The following is a 12,519-nucleotide window of genomic DNA, read 5'->3' as shown; positions in this document are numbered from 1 at the left end:
TTAGGTGAGATTGATTTCCAACAAGTATCATTCCCTATAGAAAGAAGAATCTGGCTACTTGTAACATACAGACAATGTATTTTTCTTTTAAGAGAAATTTTGCAGGAAGAATGAGTCAGCAGCAGACATCTAGCCAGGTCTCTACAGCCAACCAACAAGTGCTACATGAGCTTCAGAGGGGAAATCTTCCCACTCTCAAAGACCCAAGTATAAGACAGTCACATTGAAAGGCTGCCCACTCTCCCCAGAACAACCCAGTAACCTGACTGCCACAGAAGCAATGCAAGTAGCTCTGAATATTTTATCTCTTCCCACACTCTTTCAAGTGCATCAACCGTACATGCAAGTGAAGAGTGCACACTCCAGTCTAATGGAAGAGGCAAAATTCAATTAATGACACCAATCTTTAAGAGTCAGCAGAGACTGCAGAAATGGCTCATTCGGGAAATTTTTCTTTCTGAAAGCTTCCGTGCATTATAATAAAGCAACTATTGCAGGCATTTATTTATTAATACAGAAAGATTTATTTATGAGAGATCTGCAATCAGCTTAACCTCTGAAAGCACAGCTTGATGTAGCTTTGCTCCTGGCCAGAGTTTCCCGTCTGCTTTTACGTCAGGAAACAGCATCTATTAGCTCAGGGGTTAGTTGAGAATGGCCCAGGCAACACCTCGGCAGGCACTCAGACCCAAGGCTGACAAAACCAGCAGGTAGCCTGCAGTCACCCAAGCTCCACTTTTATGCCGGACTTTGATACGGTGGAAGGAAAGAGGCAGACTCTACAGGCAAGGAAAACTGGTAAGTGGCACACTCAGGGCGTGTACGATGGTGTTCGTGAAAGGAGCTGGAGAATTGTCACACCCCTTAAATTAGCACGGCAGGCTGAATTATGAAAGGCTGTTAGTGTAAGTTACCCAAATCCTGCTTTTCTGCAAGAGGCAGACGAATGTCAAATGGCCTCAGCACAGAAGATGCGACACCAGCACATCAAGATGTCTCTGCTGGGCAGAATACCTGCCAGAGCTACCAGCAACAGGAGGTTTGGCAACAATAGAGTCACTTGATTTAAAGCAACTGTACTATTAACTTAACATATTTATTCATAATACAGGCTAGCTTATATTTAAAAGAGAAAGGGAATGGCACAGGGAGCTATTGTAATTCATAAGAGGCAGCTATTAAAACAACACTAAGAAGTGGGGAGGGGAAGCTTTCCCAATGGTTTTGCTACATTCTTCCACCATGATTTCACAAAGCCCGAGGAGTCAATAAAAATGTATTTTAGGTCTTCAGGGAAGCAGATCCACACACTGCCTCAACTCTCTCCGTGACAAGAGACAAACCCAAATCAAAGTGTTGCCCAGTTCCCAAGTATCAGGATCCTTGTCCTCTTCAGCTTGTCCTTTATCACTAGTCAACAGCCATGGTGATAACAATAAGACTAAGTACAGCTGTCTAGAGAGATGGCAGGTATTGCATTGAACGTATCACAAAAACTTAACACAAGCCTTGCCAACACAGAACAAATGTAGATTTAAAAGCAAAGGCACTTCTTCCACCAGCAGTAGTGCGTGATCATGAAACTGCTTCCTGCCGTCCCACCTCCTGAACTTCCTGACACCCTGTCCAGGGAATACGCCTTTGGCCCTGACCACAACCTGCAGAAAACAGCCATTCACCCAGATGTGAGCATTAAGTCATCTCTCCAGCAAAGTCATAGTGCTGGGACACAGTCCCTTCCCTCCAGATTACTGGAAATGCAGCTCTACAGAGCAGTAGTGTTCTACCCAGCACAACCCTGAGAAGGGACACCCTCTGTGTCCTGCTGCTCCAGGCTCCTCACAACAAAATCACTGCTACCAGGCCAAAATTGAGCATCCGTGTCCTCAGAACACAGGGAGGAAGAGAACTGTTCACCCCTGCCTCTAGCACAAAACAGCAAAATCAATTACAACAGATGACATTTTACATATTAGGTATACACAGAAAAAATTCTGAGATGTTAACATTTGTCATTGCTGTATCTCCCTCAGAGCCTCTTCCCTGGACCCCAGGAAACACAGTAGGGTGCTCAAAGCAATGGAGACCACAGACCAAAAGGTTGACTTGAAACAAAAGAGAAATGGCTCAAGAAGTTTGTTTCAAATGCAAACAAAACAACCAGAAGGGAGAGGAAGTACTATTTTAAAAGTCCACTTAAAAGAATGGCATCAGACAACTGTCTAAGAGACTGCACAGTCAATACAGTCAGCTGCCAACCATTGATATCACATGACTTGTAATATTTCTGCTAGGGCTCAGGTGCTGCACTTTCTTATCCAGGAGTCTCACGCACAGGCAAGAATGCTCTTGGGCACCCACCTTCACCATCCATGCAACTGCCCCTCTGCTGAACATTTCCTCAGCTCCACAAACCACAGGGACACCCTTGGCTGCTGCTGACATGGCCCCAAAAGGGACAAAAGTGCTCACATCATCCTTGAGAGACAAGTACCTGTGGGGCAGTAACCTCCCTAAGCCACTCAGCCAGAAGCATCTCTGCTCACATCCTCCACTTCCATTTCACCCAGTAGTTTCTCACCAGCACAGCTGCTGATTAAAGCTTGCACCGACATCTGAAGACTTGAAAGCAAATAAAAAAACCCTGCATCTCTTAATCTGATTCATCTTTTTTTAATGACTGGAGTTCGTATCATGTGGCAAGCATCTTTTGCAGGATACTACTTTGACCACTGCTGTTCCTAAATATAAAAAGACTTGCTAATGTTCTGCCAAACTTCTCACAGAAGTATTTATATCAGCACCCCTCTATTTTTTTCCAACAATAATCTAATTCATGTGCCTCTTATCTTAGCTATGAAACAGCATGTTAAATCCAAGATCACAGCTCATTTAGATAAATTGAATTGGGCACATCCAGCGAGTCATTCCTGCTGTGACATTTCTACTATTGACAGAGTTATTTCCAGGCCCAGCGTGGGCAGGGAACTGGGAGGACTTGCACACTTTAGCACAGTCACTGCCCCTCACTGAGGATGCACAGAACAGCCAAATTTTCAAAAGGGACTCTACCTGGGTCTAGTCGCATGCTAATAAGCATTCTGGCAGTATTTCCCAGAAATAACCTTCAACAGTTACCTAGAAACATAATCCATCAAATAAACCTCAAAATAATAAAAAAGAAAAGAACTTTTATTGGTAGATTGGGTTCTAGCTATATACAGAAGAATTAGTAGACAAACTTGAGTCAGTGATCAAGGGAATAGCTCAAATTAATTTCAAGGTTATTTTCTTAAAACAGTTCTTTCATAAACACAAAAGCTCTGTCAGAAATTCTCCCTTTCCTCCTCCTTTGTTACTCTCCATGAGCTCTTAAGAAGACAGCTGAACCTTATGCGCCTCTATAGGACTTAAGGGCACCCACTGGAACCTAAGCACTTAGTAGGCAATGAGCTGAAGTGAGCCCATTGCTCTAGAGCTTAACAGTTAAATCATCCAGAATAGATTAAAATTTCCAATGAAATAAACTGAAAGTTCTCCTTCAGCACTGAATGGTTCCCCTTTTCTCCAGGGCTCCATCCCCATATTCCTTTCTTATCTGAATAAATATGGTATTTGCACCCCCATCTTTTTTTTTTTTTTTTTTAATAAACACAACTGCTGGGATGATGCAGAAACAGCACACTCAAAGGATTTTCTTTAGATACTCAGAGCACTCCTGATCTGCATATTGATTTCAACTCATCATTCTTCATAAACAAAATGGATACACGAGAGAGTCTGTCAATACATCTGCTGGTGCATCTTTCTCTCTGCTCACAGCCAGCACAGCCCATGCACAGCGATTAATGCAAACTTGTACTGCAGAACATACTGCCTCAGTGAGAATTGGTACTTTTTGGACAGTTTCCACTTGAAGACGTAAAGCTGAGATGCAATCAGAAGTGGTCACAACTATGCAGCGGCACCCGCCGAAACACTTTTAGTGCTAGGGCTCAGCCAATGTTATCTCACTGATAACCTATTGCACCAGTGTCCCCAGGGTGCATATGTGCACATCCTCACACTGATGTTTCAAAGGACATAAAACAAAACTTGGCTGTAGCACGTAATTTCCCAGCACTGCCTCAGAGTGCTGTGTGAGACGTGATCTGCTCAGCCTTCAGAAAGGAAGCTGGCCTTGATTTAGAGGGAAGTATGTGCTTTGTGTAAGTGCATACATAACGGTGTGCTACTGCCCATTAACAATTTTACATCTTCCTGAAAATCATATGTTCAGCCAAAAGAAACATTTCTGATCATTAAGACAAGGATCTCTATACCATATACCCCAGAAATTAATCATTCCTGTACTCCACTAAGACCCATCACGAGGTAGCCTGTCTCTGGAAAATTAACTGCTATGGCTCAGTCAAAGAGACACACCATTTAAGGATTTTGATACATTCTCTTACTCAGGTAGAATCCTCTCTTCAACCCTTCTTTCCAATAATCAAGCATTTATCAGATCTGGCATAAATATTCAACCCATGCTGCTCATCTGTTTGGTTGGAGAGAGACAGCAGGGGTTCCACCTGAAGTCCTAGGGCAGGTTCTCTTCAAATTTAGAAAGTTTTGCTTTTGGCCTCAATGGAAGTAGGATTAGACCCTAAATAAGTCCACCCACAATGACATAGGGGAGCTTGAAATGGATGAAGGATGACAATACAAGGAAAGAGAATCTCAAAGCAGAACAGTTTCATCAGATAAGGCTGTATTCTATGCAATAAAAAGAAGCTAACATCACTCTTATCTGCATTACATCAAATCTTTTGCTTCCAAAAGCCCTAAAGGCTGCAGAGTTTTCAGTTACCTTTTCCCCCCCTCTATTTCCACTAGCATTAATACTCTCCCTTAGAAGTCTGCTGCCAGCCGCTGCATGGTCTCTCTGGATATCATGAATTAAATTCTCAATTTTCCTGACTTTTTCCACCGTTAGAAGGACATTTATCAGGTTAAGCCCAGATTTCTTTCCCTGTCTTACCAGCAGAGTTTTGGATGACTAATCAAAAGACTGAATATATTTTAAAGATCTAATTCTCCCTTCACTATTTATACTAGTCAATGTCACTTTGACACTATTCTGGCTTTCAACTGCAAAAAACTTTTTCGACTTAAATTCCCTTAAAATGAACATGCTCTCATAAGCAGACAAGAGTGCTATTCGCTCCATCTCTCCCTCCCCCAAGTTAGCTTCAGCTGTCACCAAAAACACAGTAAGCATTTTCCTTCTTGGGAACTATGTGTTCTTGCAGTTATATTCAGTGGACCAGAAGAGTCTGGCATCAGAGAAAGAACTATCTGATTTCTTGGACTCACTGCAAGAGAACCTGTCTTGGCCAGATACAGTTATTACCACCAAGAACCAAGAATTCAGTTAAATTAAAGATGCCCTAGGCAATGAATATTGCCTATACAAACAGCCATCAAGCATTTACCCACTACAGATACAGCTTTGGGGCTCTGACTGCTCTTTAAAGGGTGCTTCTTCCTGCAGTTATAAATAACTGCGAGCAAAACACTCACTTTGTAAGTTAGCATAAAGGTTTTCAGAACTGCCATCCATGAATCGCTCCCACTATTTTAGCAAATGGAAAGTAGTCAACAGCTCTTGAGAACCTTTCACATTTGTCTCTGTTTTCAGTTTGTTCAAATCTGATCAGATTTCAGCTTAATTCAGACTGAGCATTTAAATCAAGGTCAAATCTACTATTTTCACCAAGATTTATATTGCCTTCTTTCACCTATATTCCCTGTAATTTCTGTTTCTATCCCAAGTTATAAAGAGGGCAATATGGCCTGCAAAAGCAGCTGCACCTTAGATGTACCTTGAAATACTGAACCTGGAAGGGCCCCTTTATGTCAGGGAAGAGAGAGCTGCTGTGTTCCTCCTTGTGTGACAATACTCCAGCGTTGCAGGGAACACTACCTCTGGGCAGCAGCGAGGAAAAAGTACAAAAAGAGAAAACAGATACAAACTGTCTTCCTAAAAATCTGCTCAAGGCAACGGTTTTCCACAGATCACTTCTACCATGGTTTTCATCTTTTGGCTTGCCACATGCAAGCGCAGTCCTCAGGCAGAGGAAACACCTATGACAGCTTCCAAGCAAGTCAGGTCTCCACCAGATCTGCCTCTACTTTAAGTGGCCTTCTCTCACATCATTAATTGCCCCTTTCCATCACACTATTACGTATTGTAAAAACAGGTCTGCAAGCACATGCCTAGCTGTCCCCTCCAGGAAGGGTCCTACCTCCATTTCACAGGAACGGTGCCAATGGGAATTTTATCGAATGTTACAGTGAATTGCATAGCATCTGCTCTAAGCTATGCTCAGGACAACCTTCTCTACACAGCTTTTCCATGAGGGGTTGTTCATCAGGTCTTATTTTTAAAGAATCTGGGCCAAGTCATCCCTGCTGTAGCTTTAATGACGTCAATGAGCTACAGCAGGGGTGAAATTGGGCCATTATTTTTGATGTCCATATGTCATGTGCCCATTAAAGAAAAAAAATGCAAAAGAAGATCAAGGAAGAAAAGAAAAGTTACTGAATCAAAAGACTATCCTGTGCAGAGATTAACATCTAGATGTGGAATGCTTCTCTTTTGTTCCTGCTGTACATTTATAAATGCAACAGTTTATGGAAAAAAATACTTCTGTAGCGTCAAGGTACAATGCGAGTTCTGTAGTGACAGATTATATTCACATTTTGTATCCTGTTTTGATTTTAAAAACCAAAAAAATCTTTACCAGGAAAAGGCCTCTTCAAAATTCAACAAAAGTTAGCGACACAGTTGCCAGTAACTGTTAGTTCCTCCACTGTAAGCCAATATTAATCATATTCTGCATATCACCACCCAGTAGTAAAGCCCAGTGGACCTTGTTCTGAGCTCATTTCTTAGTAAATCCAAAACATGATTATACAAATATCAAAAGCAAAAATATGAAATACAAGTTTAAACCTAAGCAGTGCTTTCTGTGAATATTCAAAGCCTCAAACACCAACACGGAAAGGGACGCAGCTGAGGAGACCAAGCCTGCCAGATGTAGGACACCAGCTGTGAACAACAGCAGTAACAGCCACCACAACACATCACGATTCTGTGCTGATTTTCAGAACTGTATCATTTATCTTGAGCAAGTGTGCATATGTGTTTTCCACCCACCATGCCCCCGACCCCATCAGGTACTGCCCTGGGCTGTAAGCAGCGATCAGGCTAGCCAAACCGCAAGATGCATCACAGGCAGCGAGACCTACGACCAGAATTTCTCAACTCCATAATTAAAAGCCCACTTAAACTGACATTTAAGCATATGAGTAACCATATTCATACGAACATAGGTAAAATTACTCACCAATATGCTTATAGAGTCACGCCAATATGCCTTTAAAGCTAGACAGCAGATCTTTCAGGAACAGCACCAGATCACAGGAGCTTGGTGTTCAGGGCCTCTACTTTGTAGATAAATTTTATTTCAAAGCTTACTGGAAGATTCCTTTGAAATCTTTGACCCTAATTCTTCAAGTCTCAGCTTTAGTGAAAGACTAAGTCTTCTTTGTAAAGGCCTTTTTCCCTATTGTTTTCCCTTTGCATTAATGAGTTCTTTTTCCCACAATAAGCCAGAACAGTTTGGGGTTAGTTGTTTGGGGTTTTTAAAAATTTTTATTTATTTCCCTCCTCCCTCCCCCCACCATTCCAGCACTGGAATCAAAATAACTTGAGATGGAAAACGTGTGACCTCCCAAGCCTTTATTTACAGTGTCACAAACCACAAGGGAAGGATCTGTCCAAGTTTTCCAGCTGGAATGAGAACAGCAGGGAAAAACATGCCCTCATTTTTGCAGCCGTGATATTTAACACATCACAGGGGAGAAGAATGGGGAGGAGGTAGGAGAGTTAGAAGCAAGTAATGATGCCATGGAAATTCAGATGAAGAGGTCTCAGCCACACAGGTACTTTCATGCAATTACATCCTTTCTGCCCAGAAATAAACAAGAGCTTTGTACACGCACATGTAATTGCAAAACCAGTCTGACACACATTTAATGGGGTTACTTCTTGACTTTTACATTATACAAGGTCATAAAATATAGAAACCTTCTGGACCTGAATTGGTATTAGGGCTGTAATGATCTCTCTTCATGCTGCCATCCCCCAAATTACTACAACAAAGACTTTGTCAAAAACAAGAAACCTAGAAACAGTAGAATCTTCCTCGGGTATTTAAACAGCACAGGCAAACACACATGAACAAGCTTTAGACCTATAGAAAGTTACTTGCAGCAGGAAACTGTCAGTTAGTTTGTGGTTACAACCACACCAGTGTCACAGCTCTTTCCTCCCAGTTAAATACGTATGTCCAAACAGTTCCTCGTGTCTAGTATTTCTATTGTAAAAGGAGGAAAACAACTGAAAAACTCACCCATATTTCCACTAGAAATTTCATAGTGCCAGACTATACAAGAGACTATCTTTTTTGAAAAGGGATCCAACATTTACATCGTAGACTGTCAGGTCTAACTGTGTTTACCCGTAACTATCTCCTACCTTTACCAGACTCCATTCCCTCTCCCTTACCTATTAGCAGCTCCCCCTTCTCCCTGCCTGGCACTATAACAAGTGCCACACTAACCCACAACCTTTACGTGTTGAGATAGGGGAATGCCACAATTGTACTGCTCTGTTACACTGCCGAACAGGTTCCTCTCCTTGACAGTAAAAAAGCAGCCATCACTCAGCTCTCTGAAGTGTTATCACCTTGATCTAACTCACTGTAAAGTGTTTTGCAGTATAGTCTATGAAGGATCCAACGTGAGGATAGATTTCTCTGCATTTGGTTGGTTTCCATAAACTCATCCCTTACAAGGGGTACAATTCTCATGTCATGGGTCATACAGTAAGTCCCCTGGTAAGTACAGGATGCAGAAAAGTCAAATGCAGCCCCAATTTGTGTCCATATAAAAGGGCACCGGGCTCTGGAAGGGGAAAAGCTTGTCACGTTACACAGCCAGGGTGGAAATGTACCTAAAAATCACAGCACAGCATGGCACAGGCAGGTGCTACAGGCAAGGCAGGGAGTGCTAGAAGGGCATTAGAAGGAATCAACTGCAAAGCAAACCTGTGTTTCCTTTTGGCAGGACACCATACACTCCTTCAGTGATGTGCACAAATGGTTTAGAGGGGACACCGCTTCCCAAGTGCAAAAGATCTCTGTCCCGAGCCTGCCTCACATATTCTCAGGCTAAGGCACCCTGTAACTCCATCTGCTTTCACCTCGTCTGCTTTCCGCTCTCCTACGTATCAGACTCCTGCCTAATTGTCAGTCTCTGCCTCTTCTTACAGCGAGAAACACTCACTCCTCATCCCATCTGGGCTTCTGCAGTTGCAGGACCGGTGGAAACAAAAAAGTAGTGCCGTGTCCCTGGACTGCTAGAAGCGAGGATGCTGAGGGACAGGTACCTCCTCATTCTGCATCAGCATCCTCCATCTCCCACCACCACACTGCTTCCCCCGCTGCTTCTTGCCAAGGTCCCACTGCCATGTTTGGACCACCACAGGCACTTACACCTTGTGTATGCACACATGCGCCTCAGATCCTGCTCTGCCTTTCTGCTTGCACCAGAGATTGAGGATGCTTTCCTAGATTTTGAAATAATTTGACGTCATTTGGAAAAAAATACTCCCAGGTATGACTTGTAGAGGAACCTCCTCCCATCATTTTCACTCAGTCCAGCAGTTTGGATTCAAAGCCTTCGGGTTTGGAAAAACAAAAGGGCTGCACACAGATGCTGGCAGAACAGAGGGGAAAATTACCTGGTGCCTACAGCATTTTCATGGACATTTCTATTCAGCTTTTTGTTTTCATGAACACTGCATTCCCTGACAAGGCTTAAAACCCATTCTTCTCCCTACGTTCCTTACTTGCCAATCCACAGACGTTACTTGCTCTCTAGTGACGCAAGCCTCACAGATTCATTTTGCTGCGAACACAATTCTGAAGGCAGTTTCCCCTCACCTGCCCAGGAAATTAATGACCATTTGGGCACCTCTCCTACCGAGGATCATCAGCCCTGTGAAGCCCTTCAGGCAAGTGAAATGAATAGAGCCACAGCCCCAAGGCAAAGCAAACCCTCGACATTGCTAAGGATTGCATCTCTTTGCTGTTACCACTAATTCAGAGAAACACGCTGTCCTCTACAACAGGGGAGCAAAGGGGGAGAGCGTCATCTAAAGCAAGGGAGGCAAGGCTCCTGGGGCACAGATGTTCTCCCCCAGCACAGAGGCACAAATTCATAAGGCAATTAATGCCTCTACGAGCATAAACTCCTCTGTTCAAGCTGCTGACAGCAGCTTTGTTCCCAGAGAGACCTGTCCACAGCTCCTTCAGAGCGCTGCGGCGAGCAGAAGAGAAGCCGCCGGGCTCTCTCCCGAGGAAATCGGGGATCCCGCAGCGGGACAAGCCGCAGCACTGGGAGCAGCCTACCCAGACTGGCCCTCGGCTCTGCTAATCCTGAAGAGAGAGGCTACAGGAAGGGAAGCAACATGGGGAATAGTGATGAATTCATTGGGAGCCAATTTCCCGACAGGAGATAATTAAGGTATTCAAATCACCCTTAGTTTTCAAGGATTTCTGGTACAGATATTGCATGTTAATAGAGAGCTGGTGTCACTGCGGTTTCAGTGTAACAGCTGCGGCCCTGAGGTATAAATCCAGAGAAACCGAAAACATATTTCAGCCTGATAAGTGAACAGTCTCAGATCCAAACTCATTTATCCCTTCTACGTTCTTCCCAGCAATTCATTGCTCTTAAAGCAAAAACCAGCAATTTTTGACTTTTAGCATCCAGCAGCAAAAATGCAAAGTTACTATGCCACAGTATCACTGCAAAGAGAAACATTTAGTGGAGTTAAGAGTTAAAAATCACCCTTTCTAATAGAGGGAAAAAATCTGAATGGTGAGAAATGTACTGGAGGAAAATAAGAAGATGCAGAACTACACAGTCTAAAGGCTGACACCCCATCTATTGAAAAATTCCTGTTCAGCCACTAATTTTGTAGGCAGATTTAACACTATGATATATACATTTCTAGAATTCACACAAAAAAGGTTCAGTGAGAGCTGGACAAACACAGCGAACCCACAAGCAACACTCCAAAGGTTACAGCATAAGGGAGTAGCAAATACATACATTCATAAGAAGCATAAAATCTCTTAAAATTTACTTCTTTAAAAACACCACAGGTTACTTGCTTCCCCACCTACACTTTTACTGGGGAAGTTCTGCATGTCAATCCTCTTGGCAATGTAAAGCAAATTAAAAGTTGAGGGCCAAAAAAGGTAGAAATTAACAATTTTATGGTAGTATCAGAGGCTGCACACCGTTTATTTCAACACAAATAAAATGCAACAAGGTTAAGATTTTTGGGGGGAAAAGACCTGCACAAGATTTAAATATACACCCAAAAGAAATGTTAATTGCACATCCTGTGCAGCCATTCTCCCTTTTAATTTATTTGTTTAAAGCATTTTAAATAAACAAGGATGCTAACTAAGCAGAAAAAGGCAGGGAGCGCGAGTTTTCTTTTAAAGAGGTTTATTACCAATACACATGTCTATGCAATTTAAGCCAACCATGTCCTGCGACTGCCAAGCCCTTCTCAGAGGCAACTCATACAGCCATTCTTCCAGACTCCATTTTATCACGTTTCCCCCTAGGCGTCTATTCAAGTGGAACCCAAGCTAAGGTTAATCCCTTCTCTTACCAGCAGTAAGTTAGTATCCATCAGACTCATTACCATTCTCCCTAGTAACATCTACATGGTTTTTTTCTAATATAGAAGAAAAAGAGCAGCCCTCCAGCTGAAATGCCAGAACCTACCTTCTGCAAAAAATCTCTCTAGATGCTTCTGAATGCAGGAGGGAGTGAAGACAGCATTGCTGAAAAAGGATGTCACTGTTGGTCCACATGTGTCAACATCCTAGAGAAAGATAAAACATAGTTGCTTAACTGCCATGCCCATGGGAAATCAACAGCAAGAATAAAGCTGCATTATTTTCACAGTTATACCATGCTAATGGCTCCTATGCAAACAACATAAAGCTACAACATTTTATAATTGCACATCAGAGTTTCTCTGCAGACATCCCTCCGGTATGTCAGAAATTCAATACGTGATAGTAGGCGGCAATGAGCACCTCAGGGATTTAAAGTGCGTTCCAAGCCATGAGTCATCGTCATCTCTAACTCATGGAAATTAAAAAAAAAAAAAAAAAAAAGAAAGAGAAAGGGAAAAGAAAAAAAAACACACGCACGCACTTTGCACTGACCACTCTCGTGTGCTCCCCCTCTACAACACCATAACTTCTCCCTAAAGCATTTCCCTTTCAAAACAGGGTGTTGAATGATTTCCATGAAGGGGACATCATCATCACAGGCAAAAACCATCACATCGCAGTGTTCTACCACATAGCTCCCCGG

The 12,519-nt window shown here is 42.8% G+C and overlaps 1 protein-coding gene across 8 annotated transcripts in view; it reads right to left on the bottom strand.

The window, feature by feature from the left end:
• PITPNM2 (phosphatidylinositol transfer protein membrane associated 2) overlaps positions 1–12,519 on the bottom strand; it is a 142,001-nt gene that overhangs the window by 113,731 nt on the left and 15,751 nt on the right. For all 8 annotated transcript variants that reach the window (XM_074887155.1, XM_074887166.1, XM_074887165.1 and 5 more), the window contains one exon: positions 11,920–12,019. The gene's annotated coding sequence lies outside the window, so the exon portion shown is untranslated. The remainder of the gene's footprint in view (positions 1–11,919; positions 12,020–12,519) is intronic.

The sequence above is a fragment of the Strix uralensis genome, chromosome 17 (genome assembly GCF_047716275.1).
Source record: "Strix uralensis isolate ZFMK-TIS-50842 chromosome 17, bStrUra1, whole genome shotgun sequence".
NCBI lineage: Eukaryota > Metazoa > Chordata > Aves > Strigiformes > Strigidae > Strix > Strix uralensis.
Note: the sequence above shows the minus strand (reverse complement) of the source record. Positions and strands in the feature narration are given on the sequence as shown.